This window comes from Bos javanicus, chromosome 21 (assembly GCF_032452875.1).
Source record: "Bos javanicus breed banteng chromosome 21, ARS-OSU_banteng_1.0, whole genome shotgun sequence".
NCBI lineage: Eukaryota > Metazoa > Chordata > Mammalia > Artiodactyla > Bovidae > Bos > Bos javanicus.
The window spans coordinates 55,390,752-55,412,547 of NC_083888.1; the positions used below are offsets into that span (position 1 = coordinate 55,390,752).

The 21,796-nt window shown below is 47.9% G+C and overlaps 1 long non-coding RNA gene across 11 annotated transcripts in view; it reads left to right on the forward strand.

Annotated features, from left to right (window-relative positions):
- Positions 1 to 21,796, forward strand: part of LOC133234492 (uncharacterized) — a 93,823-nt gene that overhangs the window by 46,516 nt on the left and 25,511 nt on the right. For 4 of the 11 annotated variants that reach the window (XR_009732147.1, XR_009732156.1, XR_009732148.1 and 1 more), the window contains exons 3-5: positions 1,231 to 1,396; positions 2,901 to 3,220; positions 9,833 to 10,037. This is a non-coding gene — a long non-coding RNA (uncharacterized LOC133234492). The remainder of the gene's footprint in view (positions 1 to 1,230; positions 1,397 to 2,900; positions 3,221 to 9,832; positions 10,038 to 21,796) is intronic. The other 7 variants (XR_009732149.1, XR_009732153.1, XR_009732151.1 and 4 more) reach the window with 4 other exon arrangements.

The window sequence follows — 21,796 nt, forward strand, 5'->3', positions numbered from 1 at the left end:
CAGAAGCATTCTTCTGTTATCATTTGTGGATTCCAGGAGTCGGAGGGTCCTTCAGAGCCCCCACATAAGCCCAGTGTCAGCTCCTTGACTCATCCCTCCCACACTGCCATCTCAGGGGCTCCTCGGATCTCAATGCCTCCATGCTGTTTACATGCTGCTTCCTTTGCCTAGGATGTGCTTTCTTCCTCCTCCAACTGGCGAACTCCTATTCATCCTTCAGAACCCCATCCATCTGTGGGAGAGAATGGATTTCTCCCTTCTCTTAGTCATTCCTCTATCTAGGCAGTTGGCACTCACTGCTCTGTATTGCAAGCATCTGATTTCAGTGGCGTCTCAACTGCCGATGTAGGATTTCAAGCTTCTGAAAGGCTGGCTGGTGTCCTGTCCGTCCCTATAGTGGTCATCTGACCTGTGTCGGGCAAGGTGGGATGACTCAGCAAAATGGTTTTGGAGTGAATGAAGAATAGGCTTGTAACCAAAGACTTTCAACCCTGCAGAGTTTTTCTGAGAAAGAGAAGGTCTCTCCACTGCTGGCACTGAGAGCTTCCTCATCCCTTTGGTCTGTGAGTCCTGCCTCCATGGCAGAGAGGGCACCATTGTTTTTTTCTTGCTGGTTTGGCTGGTTTCTGGTCCAGGTTCCAGGAAATATAATAGAGTGGAGACAGGAGCAACGTTATCTTCACGCTGATTTAATAGTTTCCAGTCTGGCAAGATTTGAAAGATACTAACAAGGCCCTCTGCTCAACCCTGTGCTCCCCGCCTTGATGCTGGTACCTGAAATTTCAGACCCGGACGTCCTCTTCTCTCTGCCCAGCTCTTTTTAAAAACGCATTATCCAGTATTGTGTGATTCTGCTTCCATGAGGTTCCAGGAAGAGGCAAATTCATAGACAGAAAGTAGAACTAAGGTTACCAGGAGCCAGGGAGGGTGGTGCAATTGGAGAGTTCTTGTTTAAGCACAGAGTTTCTGTCTGGGATGATGAAACAGTTTTGGAAATGAATGGTGATGACAGTTGCACAATTTTGTGAATGTAATTAATGCTACAGAATTGTATACTTTAAAATGGTTAAAATGGTGAATTTTATGATATATATATATACACACACACACACACACACATATTGCCACAATTTTTTTTTTTAAAAGCTTTCATCTGATAAATAAGAAAAAGTGCATTTTCAGAGTCCATATTGAGTCTGGGGGCCTACGAGCTTTCCTTTGTGTCCCCAGGATGGGCTGTCCCCAGTTTGGGGAGTGTGAGTTCAGCGTGTACACAGGTAGCCTGCCCTCGCTGGAGGAGTCCTCGGAGCAGCTGAAGGACACGGTGACCTTCCTCCTTGGTGGCAGCTTCTCCCTGGGAGAGGTCTAGGAGGACGCGGGCCTGCCTGCATACAAGGTAGGGACTGGTCCACGGGAGCAAACTGACTTGAAAATATGGATTATCTTATATTTTCCTGCGGTGGGGAGAACACTGTCACAGGAGGAAGGAGACCTAAGCTCTGGCCCCTTCCTAGCTGTGCAACCCAGGACAGGCAGTGAGCCTCTCTGAGCTTGTTTCCTCCTCTGGAAAATGGGACCGCCAGCCTCTCCCCTGCCCACCGCTGGGTCTGTTATGAGCACCCAGCCTGCCCCTGAGTGTGGGGGTCCAGTCCTTCTGGACAGATCACTGTGCTGTGTAAACCAAGCATGCTTGGAATTTGTCCGACTCCTTTGACTTCGGGCATCACAGTGAGATTTCTGAAAAAGCTCCCTGGCATCAGGGAGATGTGCCTGGCTGGGTAAATGCCCAGGGATTTGTGGTGGAGCCTTGGGCAGGCTGCTCACTGCTGGGTGATGTTTGTCAGGGAAGCTGGTCACGTTGTTGGCCGGAGGCAGCCTCTGGTGGTCACAAGTACAGCGTGGCCATGTCTCCGGGACATGCCTGCCGTGGGGCCACCTCCCTGCCGTGTCCCTGAGGTTTCATTCCAGCCACTGCCTGTCATGGTGGGGAGAGAACCAGGTCCCTCACTCCACTAACCCCTTCCTGACACTCATGTGAAGTCTGGGAATTCACTCTGCTTCTGAGTGGATGGGCAGCCAGGGTCAACAGCCAGCCCCAGGTTTCTTTCTTCCTCTTTTGACATTTTTGCCACACCTCGTGGCATGTGGGATCTTATTTCACCGACCAGGCAATCAAACCCACACTCCTTGCATTGCAAGTGCAGAGTCTTAACCACTGGAGCAACCAGGAAGCACCCAGGTTTTTTATGGAGGGCTCAGATTGGAGATTTCATCTTGGGTCCAAGACATTTATTAAACCTTGCCTGACTAGGATTCCCTGACTAGGATCCCACAAGCTGCGTACCATGGCCAACAAACAAACAAAATGAAACAAAAACATAAACCTATTGAGATCAAAAATAAATAAATAAAAATGAAACTTGCCAGGTTTGGGCTCCTGCCAGAAGGGCCTGAGCTGCCTTTAGTGAGGAACAACTATGTCCACAGTGATCGCTGCTTTTCATGTGTGAAAACTGCGCCTGAGCGGTTTTCTTGAAGGTTGGGAAGGATAGGGGCAGAGCCGCAGCTGCTGGCTGGCCCGGGAACATACCACTGTTTGTAGCAGGTAGGAGCTGAAAGGGGCTTGAGGTTCATTGTGGGCGGCTTCTCATTTTATTTTATTATTTATTAATTTATTTAATAAGTAAATAAATTTATATTTCATTTTAATTGGAGGATAATTACTTTACAATATTGAGATTTTTTTGCCATACATCAATATGAACCAGCTGTAGGGGTACATGTGTCCCCCCCATTTTGAACCCAACATCCCTCCCCACCCTATCCCTCCAGGTGTCACAGAGCATCGGCTTTGGGTGCCCTGCTTCATACATCAAACTCACACTGGCCTTTCATTTTAGATGCAGAAACAGAGGCTCGAGAGAGAAAGGAACCTGCCCAAATCCCAAAGCCAGGCTGGAACCCAGGACTCCTGACTCCCATCTGCAGAATGCCCAGAGTGGAGGTGTGACGATTACCAAGATGCTTTGCATGGAGGCGTCTGTCGCTACTCACAGGAAGTGCTTGGTAGAGCATGGCTTCTCCTGACTCCCATTTGCAGAATGCCCAGAGTGGAGGTGTGACGATTACCAAGATGCTTTGCATGGAGGCGTCTGTTGCTACTCACAGGAAGTGCTTGGTAGAGCATGGCTTAGCCACACCTCAGTTCAGTGCTTACCAGGTAGCTTTCTGTTTAACACTGACTCCTCTGCTGGGAGAAATGGCCAGGCTGCCATGTGGATTCAGTTGATGGCCTTGAGGGGATGCAGTGAGCACCCTCCCACCTCCCAAGGAGTTTCCTTGGCTTCAGGGAGTGCTGCCTGTCTCCTGTGAGCCTCCCTGGCATGTGCCCTTCCCAAGTGCTGTTAGTCAGACCCGAGCCTGGCAAGCACACCAAGGTTTCATCCTGCTGCTGACAGGGTGCTAACAGCAAGCCCTTCAGGTGGCTGCCAGAACTGTCCCGGTGGTTTAGCCTCCTGGCCATGTACTAAATCTTTCATAAGCCCCACTTCAGGGACCAGAAACCTCATCAGTGAAAGTCACACAGGTCACCCTGGGCAGCTTCTGCTGAGGAAGAGGAGTGAGCGGGGGTCTGTGGATGCAGGAGGGCAGAGGAGACCCTGGGTCCCCTTTGGAGGTTCCCACCCCCTATGGACTCTCTGCCTCTGATTCTCCAGAGGCCTTCATGGGCCCCTTGAGGTCTATGGAGAAAATTCAGAGGATCCATGAAATTGGGTGGGAAAAAAATTTATTTTTTAATTTTCATAGCTTCAAACTAAAATTGAGCTTTGCCTTTCATTATGAATGCAGTGGAAATGCTGCACCATGTCAGCAGACCCGGTGATTTTGTGGCTGTCCAGAGAAATCAGGCATTTTCATGTCACACTGAAGTTCCTTCCTGATATCTCAGAAATATCCTATACCCAGATCACCACTTCAAAATTCCAGGCAGAGGTCTGCCATTTTGTTCCTTGAGTTGCTAATGAAGACACATACGAATTGCCATATCACAGTTTTTTCATAATTTGATAACTGCATTTGCAACATAATTGGTTTCCGTTGCAATCCTATGCATTTCCTTTTATGCAGGTAAAAATATGACTTCCATAGCTGCATTAGACTACCAAAGGGGTCCAGGGCACATACAATGTTAAGATTCTGTTTTAGATAATTACCAGCAATCTTCCTCATCTCGACATCACATAAAAGTAGAAACTGTGTTCTCATTGATAGCTTCTTGGACTTCTTCCTTCATTCTGCTGCCTTGAACACAGTGCTCAGGGCTTTGATCTGTGCTGATTCTTTTTTTATATATATTTATTTCACTTGATTTCGTAGCAGACAGCTGTGTCTTATGCCATCATCACTGGCTTTTGCTGCCCTCTTGTGGTCACAATGATGCCCGCTCCCAAGGACAAGCTGGGAAGGCTGGGGCAGGCCACTTGGTCCATGCCCGGGTGAGCAAGGACAAAGCCATTCACAGTGGTGACCCAGGTCAGTGTCCACTCTCGTTCATGGTTCTGACAGCTGCACTTGGACTTCAGCCCAAGAAGACAGGAACTTGCTGTGTTCCTGAATTCCCCTGATTTGTCCTCATCTTTCCCAGAGGTCCCAGGAGTTAAGGTCCTGGACAAGACCCAGATTCCGGCAGCGGTACCAGGGCTGGGCTTGCAGATGCCCTTCAGGTTTTAAGGCAATGCCCTTGTTTGTAGAGCCAGCCTCACCCATTAGTCCCTGTGAACGTCAAATGAAGCTGGGGTAGGGGAAGCAGGTGGTAGGGAATGTCAGCTGAGTTGTTTGTCTTGAGATTTGAAATCATAGTAACCACTAATCTAGGCTATTGTTTGGTGGCTTATTTGAGCAGGGGACGGCTCCTTCCAAATGTTAACTTGAACTGAAAGCCATTGATCCCCAGTGTATTAACTCAATCTGACAGCAAGTGAACAACAGATCCAAGTGTGGAATCTTCCCAGGCCTCTTGGAGGCTCTCAGAGGCCTGATGAGAGCTTGGGATTTAGGCCTTGGGTGAGAGTCAGAGTTCAGCATAATTGAACTCACTCAGCTGCATAACAAACAAAATCAGACAAAGCCTGCATTCTGTAAAAATGCAGGTGACACTTGCCAACTCGCTCACAGAAAGATGGTCTCAGGACCACCCAAAGCAAAGTGTCTGCTGAGTTGTTTTATCATTAGTGGATGGATGGTACCCAGCACACCCATCTTTGCTGTCCTTTTTGAGTACTGATGGCCAATGGTAGGGACACTGTTAGTGGTCAAGCCACAGAGTTTCTGTCTGGGTCATGTGACAGTCTGTAGCAAGATAAACTCGAGATCGCTGGCTTTGTTAGCGATCTGTATGATAGCAATGCTGAGCAAAAACTGCCTGCAAGTCTGCCCCAGAAAGCATACTAGGCATTTCAGATTCCATGCTCTGAAACTGGGGCTTCCCTGGTGGCTCAGACAGTAAAGAATCTGCCTGCATTGTGGGACACCCGGGTTCGATCCCTGGTTCAGGAAGATCCCCTGGAGAAGGGAATGGCAACCCACTCCAGTATTCTTGCCTGGAGAATCCCATGAACAGAGGAACCTGGGGGGCTACAGTTGCAACTATTCTTCTCAAAATGGATTAGAAGTCAGCACACATCCTGGGCTGTTAAAGAGACTTCTGGCCTCCTCCCCATCCTTCTCAAATGCAATTTACAGCAATTCTGTGACTGGAGTTCCTCTTGGAGAAAGAACCATAAACTACTCAATGGGTCCAAATTGGATTGTACCAGCCAATACAAAACCCTGTGGGATTCACTTTCTTTTTCCATCAGAAGAACTGTTGGGCATCAGAGATCTTTCCAAACCTGACTACGGGGAGGTTGTGGTGTGTCAGCCTGGGCGTGTTCCAGTGTTCTGGCCTTCTCAGCTGACCAGTCTCAAAGCTGTCGGCAGCTGCATTATGTCTGGGCTTAAGGGGGCTGTTACTCTGACCTAGGAGAGAATTGGGTGGGTCTCCAGTTCCTGAGTGAATAAGGTTTATGGTGCAATGACTTAAGGGGCTTCCCTGGTGGCTCAGAATCTGCCTGAAATGCAGGAGACAAGTTCGATCCCTGGGTAGGGAAGATCCCCTGGAGAAGGGAATGGCGACCCACTCCAGTACTCTTGCCTGGAGAATCCTATGGACCTGGTGGGCTGCAGTCCATGGGGTCGCAAAAGGTTGGACATGATGGAGTGGCTAAGCACTGACACTTAAGAAATAAAGCAAATGGCTAAGCAATGACTTAAGAAATAAAGTCATAAAACACAGGAGTGCAGCCCACAATGAAGATCTGTTTTCATTCTTTTCATTCCAGTGCTGGGCCCCACCATAGGAGCTTGACTTTCAGCTCAAAAATGGTTTTCTTTTTTTTTCCTTTTTCTTTTTTTTAAACTGAAATATAGTTGATTTATTGGGTTGGCCAAAAAGTTTGTTTGGGTTTTTCATACCATCTTTCAGAACTGAATGCAAAGTTTTTGGCCAGCCCCATACAATATCGTATTAGTTTCTGGTATATTTCTATCAGCAAAGGCTAACAGCCCATTCCGACAGAAGGACCAAAGTGTTGCTTGACCTTTGGAGACATTTTTGGACGTTGGTGGAGCTTTGAAAGCCAAAGTGAAGACAAGCAGCTAAACGAAGCATTTCACATGGTGTTTGTCAGATACTGGTCAGTCCAGTTTTTCGAAGGCTGAGGGTGATACTACAATAAAGTGACACACGAGGGCGCCCTAGCTAGCACACAGGTAGGTAGGGATGTGACAGAAACATTAAAAATAACTGTTGCAGCCCATTGTCCTAGACAGAAGAAAATTCTAGCCAGGTTAGCCTGGCTTATATTACAAATAATAGAATTTAGTGCTACTTTCAATTTATTTTTCAAGCTTTTATGGAAGCTTGGCTATCAGAATAACCTCATGAGAGGGGAAGATTATCTCTAAAATGTTGAGGAGGCATAAACACCAAGATACACAGGATTCCATTCATTTGTTTATTTCACGTAAACATACTGGAAACGTACTGTGTGCCCAGATCTTAGGAGTGAGATGCTGCAGGAGACAGGATGTAGTCCTCAGGGAGCCTGTGGTCGTTTCCGAGTGTGTACTCGTGTATACACACATCCACCCAGTGGCAGTAATATCTTCCCACACGTAGGTCTCAGCCCTCTCCTTCCCCTGCCAGGGGAATGCCCTGCAGAAGGGCTCTCACTGCAGCCACTGTCCCAGCACATGGTAACCCTTCAGTTCTGGCTTTCAGTAGCATATTTGATTGTAAATGAGAACAAATGACACCATTGGTCAGGGATCACCTTGAATCTTCCTGCTGTTGTTGTTCAGACGCTAAGTCGTGTGGGACTCTGTGACCCCTTGGACTGCAGCATGCCAGGCTTCCCTGACCTCCACTATCTCCCGGAATTTGCTCAAATTCATGTCTGCTGAGGTGGTGATGCCATCCATCTTGTTCTCTGTTGATCCCCTTCTCCTTCTGTCTTTAATCTTTCCCAGCATCAGGGTCTTTTCCAATGAGTCAGTTCTTCACATCAGGTGGCCCAAGTATTGGAGTTTCAGCATCAGTCCTTCCAATGAATATTCAGGGTTGATTTCCTTTAGAACTGGCTAGTTTGATATCCTTGTTGTCCAAGGGACTTTCAAGAAAATTCCTGCTCAGACTTCAGTATTTAAACTTTTATTAGCAATAGATTAAATGCTACACATCTCACAACTGATGGATCAAAACCCAATGTCATACTCGAACTGATTGTTCTAATGTGTGATGGCTTTAGAGTGACCAATTTTAGGTTCTGTCCAAAACACATAAAACCAATGATTGGATTCATCAAAATTCTTACTTCTTATCCTTTACATCAAGGCTAAAAATTAATTTAGAACGCTTGAGGTTCTAACTTAATTGTTAGAACCTATTGTCAATAGGTTTTCCTTCTGCAGTTGCCTGACTTTGGCTTTCTGTTAGGTCTGAGAAATTTTACTGTTTTCTGTGAGATCCAAGATGCTGTTACTTGCTCAGTTCATATCTGCATTCACTGAGCAGTTATTGTGTGCACTTGTGAAATGAAAAGGCAATGGTCCCTCTTCCCTGGAAACATACAGAGGAGTGGAGATGGAGTACTCAAGGATGATAATGACACTGAAGAAAGCAGAAGGTCTAAATGAAGTATAGTGAGGATTAAGCACCTAACGGAGAAGGCGATAGCACCCCACTCCAGTACTCTTGCCTGGAAAATCCCATGGACGGAGGAGCCTGGTGGGCTGCAGTCCATGGGGTCGCGAAGAGTCAGACACGACTGAGTGACTTCCCTTTCACTTTTCACTTTCATGCATTGGAGAAGGAAATGGCAACCCACTCCAGTGTTGTTGCCTGGAGAATCCCAGGTATGGGGGAGCCTGGTGGGCTGCCGTCTATGGGGTCGCACAGAGTCGGACACGACTGAAGTGACTTAGCAGCAGCAGCAGCAAGCACCTAACAGGCCAGGGTCAAGGACATGAGAATGAATAAGATACAGCACCTGGTTCAGTGATGCAAACCATCCTTCCCGAGGGCTTACACTGGGCCAGGCACTTTGTTAGACACTCTCACGTGCATTTTCCAGCTCGGTTCTTACAACAACCATAGGAGGCCTTATCACTTTATAGTTAAGGAGGCAGGTTTAGAGAGGACAAAGGCACATCTCAAGCTCAGGTGGGTTCGCCACGCTAAAGCCATGTTCTTAATGACTACACTACAGTGTATCGCACTGCCTGGGATCTAGTAGGGAAGAGTTTTCAAAAGGACAAAATTAGCATAAACTAAAGCAAAATATATGGGATATGAGAAAAATGGAAACTGTTCAGAGAGAGTTGCATGTGTGTGTGCTAAGATATTTCATCATGTCCAACTCTTTATGACCCTATGGACTGTAGCCCACCAGGCATCTCTGTCCATGGAATTCTCCAGGCAAGAATACTGGAGTGGGTTGCCATTCCCTTCTCCAGGGGATCTTCCTGACCCAATGATCAAACCCACATTTTCTGTGGCTCCTGCATTGCAGGTGGATTCTTTACCGCTCTGAGGGGAAGCCCCTGAGAGAAAGCTGCTGCTGCTGCTAAGTCGCTTCAGTCGTGTCCGACTCTTTGCAACACCATAGACGGCAGCCCACCAGGCTCCCCCGTCCCTGGGATTTTCCAGGCAAGAGTACTGGAGTGGAGTGACATTGCCTTCTCCAGTGCATGAAAGTGAAAAGTGAAAGTGAAGTCGCTCAGTCGTGTCCAACTCTTTGTGATCCCATGGACTGCAGCCCACCAGGCTCCTCCATCCATGGGATTTTCCAGGCAAGAGTACTGGAGTGGGGTGCCATTGCCTTCTCCGTCAGAGAAAGCTACTTGTTAGCAAATCTAACATCTGCTGCAAAGTAGTTAGATTGCTTGAAGGGTTCAGCAATTGTAAGGGTAAGGATAATTAAGGGTTCAGCAGGTCCTTTCTGATATCCATGGGATAGCATTGAAAGAAACTACAGCCCCAGCTGTAGCGGTGGGTACTTCATTTCTTTCTGCACATTTAACATATCATCACTTTCCTGAAACTTGGGGTCCCCTGTTAAAATGGAACTTGATTTAGCCATAAGCCAACTTGTTCTGCCCTGGTGCCAGTAATGGTGTAAGGAGTCCTAATGGGTGAGTCCAGGCATGGGTGCCATCTTTTCCTATCAACTTGATGGAACGGACAGGTTTGATGAAATGGGCTGGGCTGAGTCACTCCTGTTGTGTGCCTTAGAGACCCCACTGGCTTTCACCAGCACACCAAGGTTGCACAGTTACAACCAACCTGAAGGGTACAGCAACTCCAACCAGACATCTCACCCCTGAGGGAATTCCAGAGATCCATCATATTTCCCAGGATCCTTTGCACTACAGCATGGCATCAGCTGCAGCCATTCAGAGAATCAGCGAACTGGAGATGATAATTGCCATCGACCTAGGTAACAAGCCAGTCACAGCTGCAGACATAGAGAACAGACTTGTAGACACAGACAGGGAAGGGGAGGGTGGGACAAAATTGAGAGAGTAGCACTGAAACGCATATATTACCATTTGTAAAATTAGACAGCCAGGGGAAATTTGCTCTAGGACACAGGGAGCTCAAATCCAGTGCTCTATGACAACCTAGAGGGGTGGGATGGGGTGGGAGGTGGGAGGGAGGTTCAAGAGGTAAGGGACATATGTTTTCCTATGGCTGATTCATGTTGTATGGCAGAAACCGGCATAATATTCTAAAACAACTATCCTCCAATTAAAAGTAAATTTAAATTAAAAAAAAAAAAACAGTAACCAAGCAGTCATACCTCAGAGACCTAGAGAAAGTCATCAATTATGTAATGTTCAGGGGGAAAAGCAGCAAGCAAACTCTATCTACAGTATGACTTTTTAATGCTAATATTATGTATGGATCCTGAAAAGGTAAATGCAGCAAAATACTGATGATGGTGATTGTGATTGTGGATGATTATTGTTTTCTTCTAATGTTTTTCTCCCAAATTTTCAACACTAAACACATGAGAGTTTGAGAGGCGGGCACATTCCCATCCAGAACTAAACTGGGGTTGAATAGGGAGGAAAAGGGGAGAAATGTTTCCTACATCATCAACTGCCACCGTTTACCCTGTGTCATCGGTTATATAATATTGCCCCTAATCTTTCTCTTTTGTGTCTTTGTCCAGGGTTGGTGTAGACTAGATTTTGTGTGCCAAGCAGCTGAGACAGGACTGGAGGGTTGAGTTTCTTCTCCTTGGGGGATCCTGGTGGGGCGGGACCCTGCAGAGACAGTCTTATAACAGTTTGCAGCCAACATGTATATTGTTTACGGTGCCTCGGAGGACAGTCTTTTGAAAACTTCTGACTTTCTAGACATGATATAGCATTGGTGGAGTCCAGTAGGGGTCTGCTGGTTCCAGTTAGGAGGAGGTTTGCTGAGAGCTGGTTGAGGGGCTTTGAACTCCCAGCAACATCTTCATTTAAGAGCTGAATTGCTAATCCCAGATGGCCAACAGAGGGCGCCATTGTGCGTAGAAAAATTCAATCTGTTTTGCTGGCAAAGGCTCAGGAAAGAAATAAGGTGTGGACCTCACAGCCACTCCCCACCTGCTTCCTCATCAGTGTAACAGGGGTAATGAAAATTATTCCTCCTCCTTGAGGGTGTAATAGGCAATAAGAATAATCAGTTCAGTTCATTTCAGTCGTTCAGTCGTGTCCGACTCTTTGCAACCCCATGAATCGCAGCACGCCAGGCCTCCCTGTCCATCACCAACTCCCGGAGTTCACTCAAACTCACGTCCATCAAGCTGGTGAAGCCATCCAGCCATCTCATCCTCTGTCGTCCCCTTCTCCTCCTGCCCCCAATCCCTCCCAGCATCAGAGTCTTTTCCAATGAGTCAGCTCTTCACATGAGGTGGTGAAGTATTAGAGTTTCAGCTTTACCATCAGTCCTTCCAATGAACAACCAGGACTGATCTCCTTTAGGATGGACTGGTTGGACCTCCTTGCAGTCCAAGGGACTCTCAAGAGTCTTCTTCAACACCACAGTTCAAAAGCATCAATTCTTCAGCGCTCAGCTTTCTTTGTGGTCCAACTCTCACATCCATACATGACCACTGGAAAAACCATAGCCTTGACTAGACAAACCTTTGTTGGCAAAGTAATGTCTCTGCTTTTGAATATGCCATCTAGGTTTGTCATAACTTTCCTTCCAAGGAGTAAGCATCTTTTAATTTCATGGCTGCAATCACCATCTGCAGTGGTTTTGGAGCCCCCAAAAATAAAGTCTGACACTGTTTCCACTGTTTCCCCATCTATTTCCCATGAAGTGATGGGACCAGATGCCATGATATTCGTTTTCTGAATGTTGAGCTGTAAGCCAACTTTTTCACTCTCCTCTTTCACTTTCATTAAGAGGCTTTTTAGTTTCTCTTCACTTTCTGCCATAAGGGTGGTGTCATCTGCATATCTGAGGTTATTGCTATTTCTCCTGGCAATCTTGATTCCAGCTTATGCTTCTTCCAGCCCAGCGTTTCTCATGGTGTACTTTACATATAATTTAAATAAGCAGGGTGACAATATACAGCCTTGACGTACTCCTTTTCCTATTTGGAACCAGTCTGTTGTTCCATGTCCATTTCTAACTGTTGCTTCCTGACCTGCATATAGGTTTCTCCAGAGGCAGGTCAGGTGGTCTGGGATTCCCATTTCTTGAAGAATTTTCCACAGTTGATTGTGATCCACACAGTCAAAGGCTTTGGCATAGTCAATAAAGCAGAAATAGATGTTTTTCTGGGACTCTCTTGCTTTTTCATAGGTATCAGCTAATCAGTTTCACTCTAGGCCAGGCATATCCTTAAAATATTTACATGTTTCAACTTATTATACTGTCCCAGTGACTTGATGAGGCAGCTATTATTAACCTACTTTAACAGATGAGGAAACTAAGGCATATAAGGCTAAGAAATTTACCCAAGTCCACATACCTAGATGGTTGAGGCAGAACTTGAACCCACACCCACTAACTCCAAGGCCCATGATCAGTAGGTATCGGATACTGCATATTAAAAAGCAAAGACATCCCTTTGCTGACAAAGGTCCATCTAGTCAAAGCTATGGTTTTTCCAGTAGTCATGTACAGATGTGAGAGTTGAACCATAAAGCTGAGCACCAAAGAATTGATGCTTTTGAATTGTGGTATTGGAGAAGACTCTTGAGAGTCCCTTTCTTAGACAGCAAGGATATCAAACCAGTCATTCCTAAAGGAAATCAGTCCTGAATATTCATTGGAAGGACTGATCCTGAAGCTGAAGCTCCAGTACTTTGGCCACCTGATACAAAGAGCCGACTCGTTGGAAAAGACCCTGATGCTGGGAAAGATTGAAAGCAAAAGGAAAAAAAGGGCGGCAGAGGATGAGATGCTTCAACAGCATCACCGACTCAATGGGCATGAGTTTGAGCAAACTCTGGGAGATGGTGAAGGACAGGGAAGCCTGGCATGCTACAGTTCATGGGGTCTCAAAGAGTTGGACCCAACTTACTGACTGAAGGACAACAACATTGGAATCTAAGTCTAAAGGCTGTGTCACAGTTTCGCCTGGGCAGTGAAAAGAATTCTCTTGGCTCATACCTCATTTCCTCTTCTGCACCTTCTTGTGGGCTGTGGTTCCAGAACTGCAAGTTCTTTGTACTTTGAATGTTTGGGGAAGGCACTTGGGATGTCCCTGCTGGCCCACCTGACACCTGTTTCCCGAGCAGATACGTGCTTGATGGTGGCGAGGGCCCTGTGGAGAGCAGAGCAGTGAAGCCAGCTGGGGAATTTGATCATCCGGGCCAGGCTCCCAGGACCCAGGCAGAGCCGACCATGGTGATGTTAGGGTGGCAGCCACTTAGACCATGCCTGTGCCGGCTTGTGGAGCTGTCAGCCTGGGTGCCCTTTGCTGTTGGCCAGCACTCGCCCAGAATCCGATGGTGCAGGTCAGCCTTAAAAATGTCTGCTCTCTAGAGAACAGACTTGTGGACATGTGGGGGAAAGAGAGGGTAGGACGGATTGAGAGAGTAGCATTGAAACATGTTCGTTACCGTATGTAAAATTAGACAGCCAGGGGAAATTTGCTATATGACGCAGGCAGCTCAAATCCTGTGCTCTATGACAACCTAGAGAGGTGGGATGGGGCGGGAGGTGGGAGGGAGGTTCAAGAGCAAGGGGACATATGTATACCTCTGGCTGATTCATGTCGATATATGGCAGAAACCAACCCAATATTATAAAGCAATTACCCTCCAATTAAAAATAAATAAAATTTAAATTTTTAAAAAGTAAGACCAAAAAAATAAGATGTCTGCTCTCTTCTCTGGGCCTGGAAGCAAAGGTTGCCCCCCAGTTACAAGGGGTCTGCAGTAACAAAGCTTCCTGTGACGTCACAGGGCATAGTTTTTTGCTTGTCCATTGGTTAGGTTGTTCATTCATTCATTCTGCAGAGAACACAGTTTCTTTTACATGCAAAAGCACAGTAAATTTGGGATATGTGTTCAACAAAAATACACCTTTGAGGACTCACACATACAGAGAGGTGACTGCTCCTGTCTGCGTAGACACAAGAGTATCTGACATAGTTGGCCTTCTGGGTGAAAACATTTAGAAAATCTGCAACACTTGCTCTCACCAACATTCTTATCCAAGCTGACAGCCCTCCTGCTAGTACAAGTGTCATGAGGGAAGATGTATTCCGAATTCTGCCATTGGCTCAGATTAAAAAAAAAAGTAACTGGGAAGTAAATTCACTGCAGACCCAGTGCTCCGGCTGCTTAATACAAATGCTCCAGGAGGTCGTCCACAGCAACCCCCTCAGCGCTTGTGCAGACGCTGTATCAAGGCTTGAGGGAGGCTCGGGGGAGAGGCAGATTAATGACTGTCCGGATATGCCAATATTGACTTTTAAGGAACATCTTTAATCCTTAAGAAAAACAGAGCCTCCCAATTCCCACTGTATTAAATAAGCAGACGTAAGATTGATGGCCGTGTACTGAACACTAGTCGCTCGGCATAATAATAGAGCCACTCAGTCATTTTTGAGAGGACATTGGCTGGCATTTGAGGTGTCTGGGGAAGATGAAGTGCCGGGTTGATCATCGTGATGTTTGTATTAATAATAACATCATCATAGGTGGAGGGACTGCTTTCAAGCTGACAAGTTTCAAGTTCCCTATTCTATTGGCGCTCACCACATCCTATGAAATGGGTTATGTTCCCGTTTTTTCCCCTTAAAATGTTATATTCGTCTCCCCACTTATCAACAGTGGAGAGAAACTTTAATCCATGTTTATTGTAGAAATATCAGAACCATGAAAGAAACAAGGCAACAAAGATAACCATGATCCCATCACAATTAATCATTATTAACATTATTATTTGTTAGTGGTAACCATTAAATAACCATTATTTTATGTTTGTCCTTAAAATCTTTTTCTTCAGTCTTGATCCTATAAGACTGAGTATGTATATGTGTTGTGTGTTAGTCACTCAGTCGTGTCTGACTCTTTGGACCCCATGGAATATGGAATGCAGCCCGCCAGGCTCCTCTGTCCAGGGGATTTCCCAGGCAAGAATACTGGAGTGGATAGCCATTTCCTTCTCCAGGGGATCTTCCTGACCCAGGAATTGAACCCAGGTCTCCTGTATTACAGGCAAATTCTTTCCCATCTGAGCCACCAGGGAAGCACTCACTATATGTGTCTGTATATATATATATATATATGAATATATATATCATATATATGAATATATGTATCATATATATGAATCATTGTTGTTATTGTTTAGTCACTAGGTCATGTCCAACTCTTTGTGACCCCATGGACTGTAGCCCACTAGGCTCCTCTGTCCATGGGATTTCCCAGCCAAGAACACTGGAGTGAGTTACCATTTCCTTCTCCGATAGTGGAATCACTGTGATCCTATTTTAGAACTTGCTTCTATCCCTTTTAAATATATTTTAAACACCCTTCTGTATCATTAAGTAGTCTCCACAACATCCTTCATAATGTTTGTATAGAATTCTATTTCATGAATGTTCTACCATTTTATTAATAGCAGATTGTTTGACACCACAAACAGTGCTGCAGAGAACAACTTTCTGACCACATTTGCAGACCCATGAGCACTTTATTAGAATAAATACCCATGAGCACTTTAGTAGGATAAATTCCTGGAAGTGAATTGCTGGCTCCAGTGGAATGTACACGCTAAGGTACAAATCACCCTCCAGGGAAATGTTCCTGTTTCCACTCCCTCGGGCGGTATGTGAGGGGCCCTGGCCTCTCAGCCTTCCTTCACCTGGAGCACTCTCTAGCTCCATGTAGGAAAACCGACATTCAGAGCGGTCAAGGGAGGAGGCCAGGGTCCCACAGCTGCCCAGGGATGAGGCCAGGGTCACAGAGCTGCGATACATCAGCACCTGGACTTGAATGTGGGAGTTTCCAGATGCTGAACTTGGAGCTGCTCCTCTATAGCCAGGATCCACACCCTGTGCTCCTCTATGTGGTCCAGGCACCTTGAATGCAAGCCCACTGGGGGCCTGAGGCCCCTCCCCTTTCTACCAGCCGCTGCTGGGGTGGGTGGGAGTTCTAAATCACATTGCCCCCTTCCACGGCACAGATATGCCCCGAGGTGCCCCGAGCGTAGACAAAGGCGCTGCTGTGTGTGAGGAGCCTCTGGGGCTGTGCTGCCTTCTGGGGCTGGCTTGGGAGCCACGGTGACATCTGCAAGATGCAGCTGGTCCCCCGCCCGAACCCCCAGGTGAACTGCAGCTGCAGTGGGTGCTCCCAGCATATGGGCTTCCCACCTGGGCCTCAGGTCTCTCTGCTCCTCCAGCAGGGCAGGCACAGCCGAAACAGCTGGGCATCCACACCCCGACAGGCAGCCTTCACCCAGCAGCGATGGAGGCGGTGCATACAGCCCAGTCTCCCTGTCCTCCAGCAGGACCATCCCCAAGGACTGGCTAAGGTACCACACAGTTTCTTAGAAGATCTCAAGCAGGACCAAGCCCCAGTTGCATTCAGAGTTAACTCACTCACACACACATCCTTTGGTGGCCTTTCACCTTCTTCCACCTTCTGACTTCTTTCCTGGGCTCACTCTCCACCGAAATTCATGCCCTCAAGCCCTTGTCTTAGGTTCTGCTTTGGGGGCCTCCCCAACTGAGACACCCCTAGTTCCCTTCCTCCGTCTGTGCTCCCTGTACAGATTGTTGTTGGTTAGTCGTTCAGTCGTGTCCCACTCTTTTGCGACCCCGTGGACTGTAGCCCACCAGGCCCCTCTGTCCATGGACTTTCCCAGGCAAGGATACTGGAGTGGGTTGCCATTTCCTCCCCCAGACGATCTTCCTGACCCAAGGAGTGAACCTGCATCTCGTCCATTGCAGGCGGATTCTTTTCCCCTGAGCCACCTGGGAAGCCACCTGTATGGGTCACAGTTTGATAAACTGCTCTAACAAATGATTCCCAAGAGGCTTTGTGAAAACACAGCAGAAATGTGTGCCTCTCACACAAGAGTCCAGGGTGAGTTCTGCAGGGTGAGTGTTCTAGCTCAGCAGGAAGGGGATCTGATTCCCTGTCACTCGGGGACCCAGCAGCTCTGCATCTCGTCCTGAAACCCCCAGGGGGCGCTAGTTGTCAACATCCCAGCCCCTGGAAGTGGCGGGAGCTTGGAGGAGTGCCTGGAACTGTGTGTGTGGCCAGGCAGGGAGGAGGCCACATGACTCTACCCATGCCCCCTTCCCACAGCTCTCTGAGAGTCTCCAGGAGAGAACCTGGTCTTGAGGCCATGCATACATGCTAAGTCGCTGCAGTGGTGTCCGACTTTTTGCGACCCTATGGACTGTAGCCTGCCAGGCTCCTCTGTCCATGGGGATTCTCTAGGCAAGAATAATGGAGTGGATTGCCATGCCCTCCTCCAGGGCCTGTTCCCAACCCAGGGAGCAAAACCACCTCTCTTAGGTCTCCTGCATTAGGCAGGCAGGCTCTTTACCACCAGTGCCACCTGGGAATCCCAGTCTCGAGGCCACACTTAACTAAAAGAGAGGCTGGTGAGCCCCTTACCCAGTGATCATTCTCAACTGGACCAGGAGGGGTCTGCCACACCCCCAAATCCATTTCACAAACAAAGAAAAAACCCGAATGAGTGTTCACATGAAATTCTACTTGAAACACAGTTGCATGATTTTGTGATTTTACAGTAAATCTCCTACATACAAACAAGTTCTGTTCCAAGAGTGTGTTCCTAAGTCCAATTTGTAAGTCCAACAACGTTAGCCTAGGACCCAGTTAACATGATCAGCTATTCAGTACTGTACTATAATAGGTTTATAATACTTTTCACACAAGTAATACATAAAAAAATAAATAAATAAACATTTTTAATCTTATCATACACTAGTCCTGTACAACAGCTGGCATACAGGGGCTGGCATCGAGTGAAGAGGCAAGAAGAGGTACTGACTGAGGAGGGAGAGGAGGTGGGAGATGGTAGAGCTGAAGGATCATCAACAATAGGAGATGGAGGGCAAGCTGCAATGTCACTCACGCCTAACATAGATGGAATATGCGTTTGTGTCTTTGAAAGTTTGCAACTATAACATTCAAATGTAGGGGACATACTGTATTTCGTTTTTGTGTAATTTCAGGCAGTGGGGAGATGGGTGAGCTGTCTAGGTGAGCTGCTGCAGGCCTCCCTGGCACGGTCCCACGCCCGCTCTGTGCTCCTCACCACCATCTTCCCCATGTATTTCAACTACCGGCCTCCAGACCGCTTGCCAGGAGCCGTGGCCCTAGCCGCCTTCCTGCAGGCCTTGGAGAAGGGGTCCTCCATGGTCGTCAAGCAGAGAGACTTGAGTGTGCACAAGAAGCTTGTGGATGAGGCTACCGAGCAGGTGAAGTGAGGGGACGGGGTCCCCCTACACAGACAAGCCTTTGTGGGTGGAGGTGGAGGGAATCAGCGTTTGCAGAACTTCCGCCCAGCACCAGGCAGAGTGCTGTGCACTCGGCACCAGGCGTTTTCCTTAACACTCAGAACACCTCTTTGATATAAGCTGTATTATCCCATTTGGGGCTTCCCACGTGGCACTAGTGGTAAAGAACCCACCTGCCAATGCAGGACTCATAAGAGACATGGGTTTGATTCCTGGGTGGGGAAGATCCCCTGGGGGAGGGCATGGCAACCCACTCCAGTGTTCTCGCCTGGAGAATCCCATGGACAGAGGAGCCTGGAGGGCTACAGTCTATGCGGTCATTAAGAGTCAGACACAAGGGAAGCGACTTTCACTTCACGTTCATCCCCATTTTACAGATGAAGAGACTGAGATGCTGAGAGGTCCAGGTGATTTACCTAGCTGGGGATGATGAGCTGGAATTTGAACCCAGGTCCGCCAGGCTCTGTGATCCCACTTGTTTATGTGCTGCCCTATGAGAGGCAGGGGTGACCTGCAGAGGACACTCAGCAACCCGGGACAACCCTAGACCCCCAAGTTAGGTGGTAGAATAGTCGAGGCTAGAGGGGTCGAAAGGCTGAGACAGCCAGGGCCACAAGGCCCAAATAGGCCCAGGCTGCCCAGGTTCCTGGAGCACCCAGGTGTGCATCAGGGCCGAGAGTACCGCCCATGTGAGGCTGGGATGCTGGTGTCTGTGTGCTGGGACCACCTTGGCTGCAGGGTGGACAGCTGCCCCTCATCACTCTCCGTTCTGCGGTGATCCTTGGGCAGCAGCTGGAGGCCTGGTGACTCCAACCTGCTTCCCACTTCCTGTCTCTCTGTGTCCATTCAAAACGCATCTTTCAGACTTAGCCTCTAAAAAGGACTCCCACCCGTTGGGCACATCCTGAAGCGCCTGCTACATTCATTGTTGTTGTTTTTGTTCAGTTGCTCAATCATGTCCGACTCTGCGATCCCATGGACTGCAGCACACCAGGCTTCCCTGTCCTTCACCATCTCCCAGAGTTTGCTCAAACTCATGTCCGTTAAGTCAGTGATGCCATCCAACCATCTCATCCTCTGTCGTCCCCTTCTCCTCCTGCCTTCAATCTTTTTCACATCAGGGTCTTTTCTAATGAGTTAGCTCTTTGCATCATGTAGCCGAAGTATTGGAGCTTCAGCTTCAGCAACAGTCTTTCCAATGAGTATTCAGGACTGATTTCCTTTAGGATTGACTGGTTTGGTCTCCTTTTACCGCTACATTAGAAGCTGCAAAAAGGCTGTGTCTGGACGTACAGAGTCCATTTCATACAACAAGTGTGTATTGAGTACCTACTGTGTGCCAGGCACTATTTAAGGCTCTTGAGACCCATGGCTGAACCAGACTGTGCTGTATTCTTTTCCTATGCTATTTATGGTCTCCATTAGAATATATACTCCATGAAGCCTTCAGCATAGGAAAAGAATATAGTGTGTTGAAAGTTGAGACACTGAGGGGGAATGTGGACCAGGACCAGGAGAATGGGGATCGATGGGCCAGGGGGTGGGACTGGGGGGTGGGCTGCTGTCTTAAACAAGAGGGTCAGGGAAGACCTCCTGGAGAGGGTGCCTCCTTGAAGTGGATGCAGGAGTGAGGCCTGGGCTGGCTGCAGGAAGAGCGTCCCTGGGTGTGACGGTGGCCATCAGGGGGAGTAGGGGCCTGGCAGGCTTCAGACAAGACAGCAGGCAGACGACTGGCCTGGAGTGGAAGAGGAGGAGAGGATGGAGGGCAGAGGTCACAGGGTCAGATGGGGGAGGGACTTGAGGGCCACTGTAAATAGCTGGGCTGCCCTGGGAGCCACAGAGTAGAGGAGGGTGGTGCCAGCTTAGGTTCTAAAGGATCCCTGGTGGCAACAGGGCCAAGGGGAGGGACAGGAGATGGGCCGGGTTATTGCAGGCAGGAGATGACAGTGGAGCCCTGTGGCCAGTCCTTCTGTTCCCTGGTGATTTCAGCCACAGCTGTGCTGGAAGCTCTGAGTCACACAGACCTGACCAGGCCCGTGCCCTTGGGGGATTCACCCAGCCAGGAAGTATGGGGGCTAATGCCTCCAGGGCTCCCTCAACCTGTGGAGGGTGGGTGCTAATGACTTGCCTCCCTGACTTTTGGAGACAGGGAACTGAGACCCCGTTGCCTGGAGCAGTGAGCTTGAAAATGCATGAACCCTCCTGTAGGCTTTTCCTCCTTCCTGCCCTCGTGGTCCCTGCTCCCTCCTGGGCTCATCTCTCAAATAAACCACCTGCACCCAAGTCTTTGTCTCAGACTCTGGCTTCAGGGGACCCCAGAGAGACAAATGGTATGGGTGGAGGTGGTGAGAAGTAGTCGGATTGGTCTCTGTTTTTGAAGGTAGACTTGTGATTTCTAGGTGGGTTGGAGGCAGGGATGAGACTGGAGGCGAGATTGCTCAGAGGTTCGGGCAGTTACTGAGAGGATGGAGTTGCTGTGAACTGGGATGGGGAAGACTGCGGAGCAAGCCTGAACTTGTGCCGTGTTGGTGAGGGTGTGAAAGGGGGCGGCCGCTGTGGAAAACAGTATGGCAGTTCCTCAAAAAATTAAAAATAGAAAATACCGTATGATTCAGTAACTCCTCTTCTGGGTATGCACCCAAAAGAACAGAAAGCAGGGACTCAAATAGACATTTCCACACCCATTTGCACACCCAGCTATAGTGTTCACAATAGGCAAAAGGTGGAAATGACCCAAGCGCCCATTAACAAATGATGGGTAAACACAATTGGTCTATACATAGAATGGAATATTAGGCAGCCTTAATAAGGAAGGGACTTGTCTGGTGGTCCAGTGGTCAAGATTGTGCTTACAATGCAAAGAGTTCAATCCCTGGTCAGGGAACTAATATCACACATGCTGTGTGGCTCAGCCAAAAAATGGGGGGAAAAAAAAAGTTGAAAAAAAAGGGAAATAAATGTTTTGTTTTGTTTTGTTTTTAACAAGGAAGGAAATTCTGACACATGCTCCAGCACAATGAACCTTGAGGATATTGTTATTAGTTATGTTAGACTCTTTGGGACCCCATGGACTGTGGCCCACCAGGCTCCTCTGTCCATGGGATTTCTCAGGCAAGGATAATGGAGTGGGTTGCCATTTCCTTCTCCAGGGTATCTTCCCGACCCAGGGATCAAACCTGGGTCTCCTGCATTGCAGGCAAATTCTTTACCCTCTGGGCTACCAGGGAAGCCCCACACAA